The sequence below is a fragment of the Echinops telfairi genome, unplaced genomic scaffold (genome assembly GCF_000313985.2).
Source record: "Echinops telfairi isolate 266 unplaced genomic scaffold, ASM31398v2 ScPeMD7_2010;HRSCAF=2546, whole genome shotgun sequence".
Classification (NCBI taxonomy): domain Eukaryota; kingdom Metazoa; phylum Chordata; class Mammalia; order Afrosoricida; family Tenrecidae; genus Echinops; species Echinops telfairi.
Genome location: NW_022105908.1, coordinates 18,723,545 through 18,733,691, shown reverse-complemented (window position 1 = coordinate 18,733,691; position 10,147 = coordinate 18,723,545). Strand labels below are relative to the sequence as shown.

Below are 10,147 nucleotides of genomic sequence, written 5' to 3'. Positions count from 1 at the left end.
GTTGGGATGTTTTCGTGATGCACATTTTCTTTGCATAAAACTCTCTCTTATACGTGAGTTGCTGTGGATTTGTTTCTCCAAAGTACCTAGACTAATACAATGGGGATGTGTACACAGCGGCAGATTGAAAAGGTATTCAGGGCTGCTTCTGGGACTTCCACTTCAGGACTGTGAGGCCCTGAGTCATAGCCACTGGTATCCAGCCTTGAGATGACAAGCATCCGTAATCATTAAAGACACTCCCAAGCAAACTCCCAGAGGGGACCTCTCCCAAGGGTGGCCTGTAATGTCCTTTCACATACACTCTGCCTGAGGGCAACACTGCCACCTTGCTGATTAAGGGTCAGAGAGATCTCTCAGGAGGTTGAATTTAGGGTCAGACTCAACCTAGAGTAGGGCTGACCCTGTCCAAAAGCGGCCTTTCACACCCAAGGGCTTTAGAATTTAAGCTCTAATGAAAAGAAGAAGAAAAAGACCCAACACTGAGTGGCTTCTGACTGCAGAGTCACCCAATGGGACAGAGTAGAACTGCTCCTTAGGGTTTCTGAGACTGTCCATATTTACAGGAAGAGACAGCACCATCTTTCTCAGGTTGACTGGTAGGTTTGAACCGCCAACCTTGAGGAGAGCCGTCCTGTGCATAAGGCGGGTGACTCTGGACCGCTAGCCCTCTCTTTTCTCCAAGGACCCCCTTCATTCTAGAGCCAGGTTCCTCCAGCAATGGCTTCAGGATGGCTTCACCCTGCCCTCAACTGTCCTGAGCAGGGCTGAGCAGGGCTGAGCCAGACTTACAGACTTCAGCTGACTTAGACGGGGCTTTCCCTCTCTCCGCTCCTCACTCCCTCATGAACCCTTGATAATTTACAGATTATTATTATTTTGTCATATCTTACACTGTCCGATGTCTCCCTTCACCCACCTTTCTGTTGTCCGTTCTGTCTCCCTGGGGGAGGAGGTCACATGTAGATCCTTGTCATCTGTTCCCCCTTTCCACCCCACTCTCCCTCCACGCTCCCGGTATCGCCACTCTCACGACTGGTCCTAAAGGGATCATCCGCCTTGGATTCCCTGTGTTTCCAGCTCCCATCTGTACCAGTGTACAGTGGATCTATGTTTTTAACTTATTTAGGTAAATACCTAGCATTTAGTGTTAGAGGTCTCCTTAACACTGGCAGGTTGAATCAATAAATGTGGGATTCCTGGTTACATTTGAATGTCAGATAAACAACAAATTCTTTTTTTAGTTCTAGAGGAAAATGAGAAACCCAAATTCAAATATATTTTATGGAAACCTGTATTGGAACTTAATTTTTGAGCACGCTGGCTTGCAAGAGACAACGAGAGCTCCAAATCCATTTGTAGAGTCCCCACATAGATTAAGTCTCCATTGGATGCTTTCAGATCATTCACCAAGGATATAGATCATCCTAACCCCAGACTGAATACCCTGGGGAGTGGATTGCCTCCACCCTTCTCTGGTCAGCCCCGTGAGGGCCAGTCTCTGTCTTAGGGGCTCGCCGAGGTGTGTCCTTGACAGAGGTCATTGTACAGGGTCAGTACGGGGGTCCCACAGCCATGAGTCATGCCCTATCAGTTTGGCCCTGAAAACCCTGAACCAATCTTATAATACCTTCTTCTATCTAAAGATGTACTGGCCCAATCATGTTCTCGGCCCTGCTTCTGTAGTCCCACCTCTAACTGTGATGCATTGACCTGTCACCAATCATACTTTTGTATGATTCTCACTGCCCCCCCCCTCCCCCCCCCTATTTATCTTGCATCTCAATTGTGAATCCGCAGGCAGGCATTTTAACCTGTGTTGGTGCCCTCCCTCCTCAGGATGATGTGCCTGTGTGTTTTCTTTGTCACATTTAAGGCTTAATAAATGTTCTTTGAAAATTATATTTGAGATGGAGTCTCTTTCGTACCCCCAAACAACCCCTTTATTTCATCTTAAACAGGACAAAGACAATAGAAAGACAAGTCATCCGGATGAGAGCAGCCGTCAGCATGAAGCTGTAATGACATCCAAAGTATGCGTGGCCAGGTTGCTAATTCTAGAACATAGAAAACAAAGGAAATTCATCACAAAATCATGATTGGCAGCAGATTAATTTATCACTGTCATAGGCAGAGCTGCGGAAGAGTGAAAAAAACAAAAGACACCCAACACCACCCAATTCGCTGTCTTTGAGTTCATTCTGACCCATAACAACCCCATAGGGCAGAGTAGACCTGCCCCCATGGGTTTCCAAGACTGTAAATCTTTATGGGTGTAGAAAGCCTCATTTTTCTTCGGAGGAGAGATTAGTGGTTTCGAAATGCTGACCTTGTAGACCACAACACCACCCAAGGGATATATATAATATTGCAGCTTAGAAGAGCTTACAGGGTTGGTCTGGAAGCCGCCAGCTACCTTGGCCAGGGTATGATTGACAACCATGCGGTCCTGGTATCCCAATTTCCCTGATGGGCCAATCTAGGAGCGTGAGACGGTCTCTCTCCCAGGGCTGGCTGGGGGAGTCCTACATACTTTCACACACTTAGCCGGAGGGCAAAGCTTTTAAAAAAAATTATTTTATTGGGGGCTCATACAATTCTTATCACAGTCCATACATACATCCATTTTGTCAAGCACATATGTACATTTGTTGCCCTTATCATTCTCAAAACATTTGCCTTCTACTTTAGCCCTTAATATCAGTTGCTCATTTTCCCCCTCCCTCCCCAGTCCCCTCTCCCTCATGAACCCTTCATAATTCATAAATTATTATAGTTTTGTCATAAGTTACAATGTCCAACGTCTCCCTCCGCCCTCTTCTCTGCTGTCCTTCCCCCAGGGAGGAGGCTATACTTAGATTCTTGTCATTGGTTCCCCCCTTCTACCCTACATTCCCTTCACCCTCCAGGCCTCGCCCCTCACCACTGGTCCTGAAGGAGTCATCTATCCTGGATTCCCTGTGTTTCCAGTTGCTATCTGTACAATGTACATGCTCTAGTCTAGCCAGATTTGCAAGGCAGAATTGGGATCATGATAGTAGGGGGGAGGAAGCATTTACGAACTAGAGGAAAGTTATATGTTTCATCGTTGCTACCCTGCACCCTGATTGGCTCGTCTCCTCCCCACAACCCCTCAGCAAGGGGGTGTTCAGTTGCCTACCGAAGGGCTTTGAGTCTCCACCCTGCACTCACCCACCTTTACAATGACATGACTTCTTGTTCCTTGATGCCTGACACCCGATCCCTTCGTCAGCTCGTGGTCACACAGGCTGGCGTGCTTCTTCCATGTGGGCTTTGTTGCTTCTGAGCTAGTTGGCCGCTTGTTTATGAGGGCAAAGCTTTTTACGCTGCAGGCGCCTGGACAGAATGAACATCATGGAGGCTGACGTTAGGTCAAAACTCAACCAGGACTTAAGACTCCCACTGGGAATGCTAACTTTCTGCACACCAAGTGCTCAAAATTCAAATTGTCACACAAGGGTAAGTAGGTGCCAGGAAATATATCAGAAGCCTGGGTGGTGCCAGTGGGTGTTTTAAATGCTCTGTGGCTAACGGATACGTCTGTGGTTGGCACCCCTGGCCCACAAGCCTGGCGAAGGAGGTGACAGTCCGCTTTCATAACGATTTCCAGCTTTGGAAACGCTACCAAGCTCTTCTACTCCGCACCGCTCTGCGTTGGAATGGGCTCCACAGGCCACAGCAACATGCCATCTTCGGGACACGCGGTTTGACACATAATGACACTACATTTGCTGTGCCCAGTCTTCTGCAACTAGGGCAGGGCGAGGGGATGCCCAAGGCTGTGAGGGCGCTCAAAGCCACCGAATTGCTCAGTTTAAAACGGTGAATTTTATTTTAGGTGAATTTGACGCCAATCTGTGGTTTCCCAAGTGTTTGGCTGTTTCTCAGAAATTCCATTTTGACCAAGTACCAAGCGATTTTTTTCTGACAGCCCTTCCGGCTGTATATGGGGCTGTCCCTGTGGCCCCTCCCTGCCCCACTTCTCCCACCCTGTGAGCGTCCTGGAAAATGCTTCCCTTCCCAGGTGTTCCCGCTTCCCATTCCACAGGACTCCACACACAGGAAGCAGTTTTCCCTCCACAGAGTGAAGCTACCTTCCTGGCCTCCAGTTCTAGAAACAACCATGCTTTTCAAAGGAAGCCTTGCCCCCACCCTCAAGAATGTGGTCTTGCCCTTTGGCCCCATCGGCCACCAGAACAATACGGCAGTATCAGCACATTTCCTAGCATCCGAGGCTGCACCGGCGTTTTGGAATGACTGGCTAGGGAAATGTTAGCAGCAGCGTCCAGGCTGCTGGGCCATCATGTGCCTGCCCTTGGGGACCTCTGTTGAGTGGCAAGTCAACGTGGGAGTTGTGGCTCTGGCTCCTGGCCTTTCCTGGATCTTCTGATTGTGTTTCCCAATCTTGGGCAAGATCACCTGACGCTCTGGAAAGGCACAACTTATAGCAACAGCTTTGCCCGGGGGAGAAGGCGATCTTTCACAATGTGCAGAAGGGGACCCTCCCCATTCCAGAGCAGGCCGTTTCCTTCAGCTGCACAGAATCAAAGGCTCCGTCAAGTATTGTCCCTAGTCAACATCGCAAATCCCAGCAATCCTGAAATTCCAGGTGCTGTCAAAATGGAAGGAGTCCCTGGGCTGGTTGGGCACGAACCCAACGGTGGGTGGTTCAAACCCACTCGATAGCCCTTGGAAGTCGAGTCTCGGCGATCTGAGCGGCTCAGTTGGGAGAAGGGCCTGGAGCAGTCTGCTCTGCACACACGGGCCTCCGCCAACTTCATGGCCGCCGGTGGCAAGCAGACATCCCGAACGGCCTGTGCATTTGCAGGGCCGGGGCTTCCTCCTGGGAGCCAGCACCTCTTTCACACAATGTAGGGGTTCGGGTTTAGCCCTGCTCACTTCCCCGCTTGGGAACACACCATTAGGGATTCATCCAATTGATGAAATATCATTGTGTGAATGCCCGGCTAACTTTTTTTGCTGTTCAAAACCTAGGGATGTCTCCTTGCCGCACCTCCCCTGGCATGGAATTCTTCAAAAATGTCAGTTTTCCAAATAATTAAGCTTATCTCTACAAAGACTGGCACTTATTATTTATTGCAGTCATTTGGGCTGGAATCTTTTGAAAATGCCATAGCAGGACTGACTGTATCTGCTTCTTTTAAAACAGTGTTTCTGTTTCTTCCAGTGTGAGTCTACCACAGCGGTTCTCAACCTGTGGGTCGCGACCCCTTTGGGGGGTCGAATGACCCTTTCACAGGGGTGGTCCAATTCATAACAGTAGCCAAATGACAGTGATGAAGTAGCAACGAAAATAATTTTATGATTGGGGGGTCACCACCACATGAAGATCTATATTCAAGGGTGGCGGCCTGAGGAAGGTTGAGAACCCTGGTCTACCAGATGCTTAATGCTGCTGTTCACCTAGCAGCCCCACCCCTAGTTTTCATTCCCTGTTGAGAGTGATATGTTTAAAATGAGAGTCTTTGTGGTCGGTAGGTGCCACCCAGTCGGCCCAACCCATAGTGATTGAGGTAGTTTGTTTATTGTGCCAACCTGGCCGATGAACACATGTGGGGTTAATTGAAGGGCGGAGGGATAAATGGCTCAGTGAGCCTCACCTTTCTAGTTCTTGGGTCTCTTGCTTTGTGATGGTCAAACCAGGGTGCAGCTGCCTTAGCAGTTCCCTGCTTCAGCTGGCAAGGCTCACGTCCTGCAAGACATCTCTGAGGAGAAGCCACATGGACCTACCCCGATGCAGCCGTGAGTGCTGGAGCAGCCATGTGGAGACCCCTGCCAGCACTGAGATGCTTACACATTCACTGACTCAGCTTTCCTCCTGCAGTCGGCATCATTGCGTCTGTTTTATGAGATGGAGGAGGACTTTGTGGACTGGTGTAGGACATATGGGTGAATGGGTTACTGTTGGACTTGTGGGCTTGGGCAGCACTGGGTTGGGATGTTTTCTTGATGTACATTTAACCTTTCTATAGAACTCTCTCTTATACATGAGTTTCTGTGGATTTGTTTCTCTAAAGTCCCCAGACTCACGCAGTGATCCTGCGCCGCCACTGTCCTGTGTCGGCCTCCCAGTCGTCTCTGTGCAGAGACCCTGGGGGCAGCCACTGTGCTATCCACCTCGCTGATGGAACATCACAGCCCCTCCCCTCTACTGAGCATGATGTCCTTCTCCAGGGCCTGGTCTCTCCTGACAGCGCGTCCAAAGTCGGGAAGATGAAGTCTTGCCATCTTTGTCTCTAAGGAGCATTCTGGCCTTACTTCTTCCAACACAGAGGCTTCCATCTTCCTTCGGCAGTGTCCAACTTTCACATGCGTATGAGGCAATGGAGGACACCCTGGTGCCTTCAACCTCAAAGTAGCGTCCAATGAGACTGCTAGGGAGTGTCTAAAAATTAGAGAGACTTGTCTTACAAGTAGAGTCCTGAAGTGGAGGACTTAGTAAAGGTGGTTCCGGCAACTCTCGGGACCGTCCCACCTCCAGCCCCCTTTGGGACTTCATTTTATTTATTATTTGTTTTGTGACTTCATTTTAGATTTTTTTTTTTCCATTCTGAAAGGTTAAGATTTCTTCCCTGCCAGGTCAGTGGGATCTTATGGTGATGAAATGGGCAAGTTCCTTTAGAACAGCTAGGGCAAGCTGTCAAAGTGAGAGCTGTTGCTAAGGGAACGAGGCAAAGCTTGCTTAATGTATAAACCTGGCTAGTCTGTTGAAAATCCAAGAGGCAGCCAGAGAGGGAAGCTCTGCTTTAGAAGAAGAAAGTGGAAAATTACTTCTCTCACACAGGAAAAGGGTAGTCGTTCCCGAGGGCCATTCTCAGTGGCATAGGTGACTAATTAAAAAACTTGAAAAAAAATTTTTTTTTTACCGTGTGTGCTCCTGATAAGGAGCTCTGGAGATGTAGTGGGAAACCCACAGGGGCAGTTCTCCTCCATCCTATCTTGTCACTCTACATCGGAGCGGGCTGCGTGGCAGAAGGAGTGGGCACAAGAAATGGAAGTCTCCCAGCGAGCCAGTGGGCAGAAATACCGTTGACTTTCCCTTCCCCACTGGGAGTTCAGCAGACTGATGGAGGAAGGAGAGACTGAACTAGCAAGGTCAGGCCATGGACACCAGCAGCCAGCTCCTAGGGAGAAAGATGGGGCTTTCTACTCCTGTAAAGGTCCACAGTCTCAACCTCACAGGGGCGGTTCTACCCTGTCGAATCTGGTCGCTACGACAACAGTCTGAGAGATGGCTTCTGCTCATCTGCTCACCCACATGCGGGCAGTTGGAAACACACCCGGGGGCATCACAGAAGACAGGCCTGCTTCCGTCAAGACCACAGTCAGGAAGAGCCTCCTGGAGAGTGGTGCTCTGTAACACGCGGGGCTGTCAGGAGTCGGAACTGACTGGCTGGTAGCGAGTTGAGAGAGGTCTCAAGACCTACAGGACAATCGGAGGTGGAGAGAACAAGCCAGGAAGTGTTTGGCTCCTGAGACAGAGAGATGCGGGAGGAGCCAAAGATTATGGATAAGTTGGGCTGCTAACGGCAAGGCCAGCCGTTCAAAACCACCCGCCCGCTCCTTCGCAGAAAGATGAGGCTTTCTACTCCCCGGAAGAGTGACAGCCTCCGAAATCCACAAGGGCGATTCTATCCTGTCCTGAATTGGAGTTGACTCACTGGCAGTGAGAATATGGAAATAGGTAACATTATTAGAGCATGAGCGTGTGGGGCAAAGACATTAAACGATCCCTCCTTGCTGTTACTACATTAACTGTTACAGAGCCTACCCTCAGTTCTCACTGTTGCCACACCCTGCCACCCATCCTTGCACCAACCCCATGATCCTCTCTGGATCCGACCGTTAGGATCCACAGGGTTTTCCTTGGATCGTTTTCCAGAGTCAATTGTCCGGCACTTCTTCTTACCTACCAGACATGTCCGAATTTTCCTGAAGCTATGGCTTACTGTGGTTGGTGAAGGGTTAGTGACAAAGAGAATGAGAATGATTGACCCGGCGGCTGCCCAACGAGCTCAAACATAACGATTGTGAGGATGGTGCGGGACAGGGCTGTGTTTTATCCTGCCGTAGAGAGAGAGGGTCGATACGCGTCCAAGCTGACTCATGACACCTAACAAGACTCTTTGGTGTGCTCCTTAAAGTACCAATTCCCAGACTGCCCCCCTGGAGATTCTGCCCCCGTCTGAGACAGAGCTTGAGAAAGTTTTCTTGCAAACAAGCATCCCAGGTGATCTTATCTGCCAGGAAGTTTGCATACCCCTGACCTTGGCACGAAATGGGGTCTCAGAACAGAATCTGGTCCAGATTTCTCCTTCCCCAGAGAAGCCAGAGAAACAAAGAGATTGCCCATGTTCCCCTAAACCACGTTCCCTCATTACCTTTGAAACAGACGCAAATGCAAAACACTCATTTCCGTCACAAAGGATCAAGCCTAGATGCAAGTCTGTTCTTTTACAAAGTATGAATGACCTGCTCCTTGTCATTCGTCCTATCAAACCCTAACGTGACCCACTCCTTCTTGCCCACTTGAGACCTCTCTTCTCCAGCTTCCCCGGCGTTTGCCCTGTTCATCTGGGCAGGCCCTGCCACCCTGGAAAACTGCCATTCCCGGCTGCCGTCTCCCTACAATCAACCGGACTCTGCCCGCACTGTTGACCCGAGTTGCTTTCTGAGCGTTGATGGAGACCAACCAACTGGTGCTTGCCTTCCTCCACCCGCCCCATTTCCTTCGGAGCACACAGACTATCTCAGGCTAGAACTATGCTGCAAGAGGAAGCTGGCTGCCTCCAAGGTCTCCCTCCGGACGAGCTAACCCCCAACCCACTCGGCTGGAGAACCTGCTGGTCCCAGCCCAGCAAGGGAGATGGATGAACGGAGACAAGGCTGGGCACACACACAGCATTCCGCAGTCACTTGGCAGGTCCTTGTCAAACAGCAGATGGAAAAGGCTGAGGACACTCAATTCCCCAAATTCCTTTTCCAAGAGCCCTATCCCGTCTCTCGGCCCTAACAAATTTGATTATTTTTCAAAAATCATTTTATTGGGGCTCATACAACTCTCATCACAATCCACACATACATCAATTGTGTAAAGCACACTTGTACATTCGTTGCCCTCATCATTCCCAAAACTTGCTTTCTGTTTGGACTCCTGGAATCAGCTCATTTTCCTCCCCCCTTCCCTCCCTGCCCCCACCCTCCCTCATGAACCCTTGATAATTTATAAAATATTATTTTATCTTATCTTACACTGCCCGGCGTCTCAAACCCAGCTCCTCCCTCCCCACATCGACACCCATTTTCTTTATTTCAGATCACAGGAGTGGGGCAACAGAGAGACCAACAGGCCACGGGGTCTGTTGTCGCTCTCTGCATTTTGTCTGCCGGCTCATTGGTGAGATCACTGCTCCCGATCAGAATATCCTAGGGCCGTGGTTTCCCAGTTTGCAGGGGGCTTTCTGGCAGCAGGTTGGCCCCGAGTGAGCTTCCTGGTTTGCAACAGACTTGGGTTCAAACCCTGACTCTCTGGCTATGTGATGATGGCACTGAATCTCTCTACGTTGTAAAATGGGTTTAAAAGTATCGACTGCATCAAGACGTACTGCTGTAGTGCTTGCTTCGGCAGCACATATACTAAAATTGGAACGATACAGAGATTAGCATGGCCCCTGCGCAAGGCTGACACGCACATTCGTGAAGCATTCCATAGTAAAAAAAAAAAGACTTACTGCTGTAAGAGTTAAAGGAGATGCTGTGTGTGAAGTGCATGGTGCACGGTTAAATGCTCAGGGAATAGGGGTGATATTTGGGTTTGTTTGTTTGTTTCTTTGAGCTCTTGTGACACTGTTTCACCATAATGGAATGCTACCAAGGGCATTGCGATTTGACCTGTCCTGTGGCCATCAAGGAGGCTGGTGAGGCAGTGGGCTGTTTGTGGGTCTGGTGGCTCTGCAGAGAAAGATGATGCTGTTTGCACCCGTGGAAACTCTACAGCCTTTGCAACCCACAGTGGGAGTTCTAGTCTGTTCCGCAGCATTACTATGAGTTGGAATCAGCTAGATGACAGTGAGCTTGTTTGTTTGTTTGTTTGTTTGTTTTTCCT

General features: G+C 49.5%; 1 non-coding gene across 1 annotated transcript; it reads left to right on the top strand.

Moving 5' to 3' along the window:
• Positions 1-9,654: 9,654 nt before the first annotated feature.
• LOC115870599 lies at positions 9,655-9,758 on the top strand. Its single transcript, XR_004046789.1, has one exon. It is a non-coding gene; the product is annotated as a U6 spliceosomal RNA (small nuclear RNA).
• The last annotated feature ends 389 nt before the right edge of the window (positions 9,759-10,147 follow it).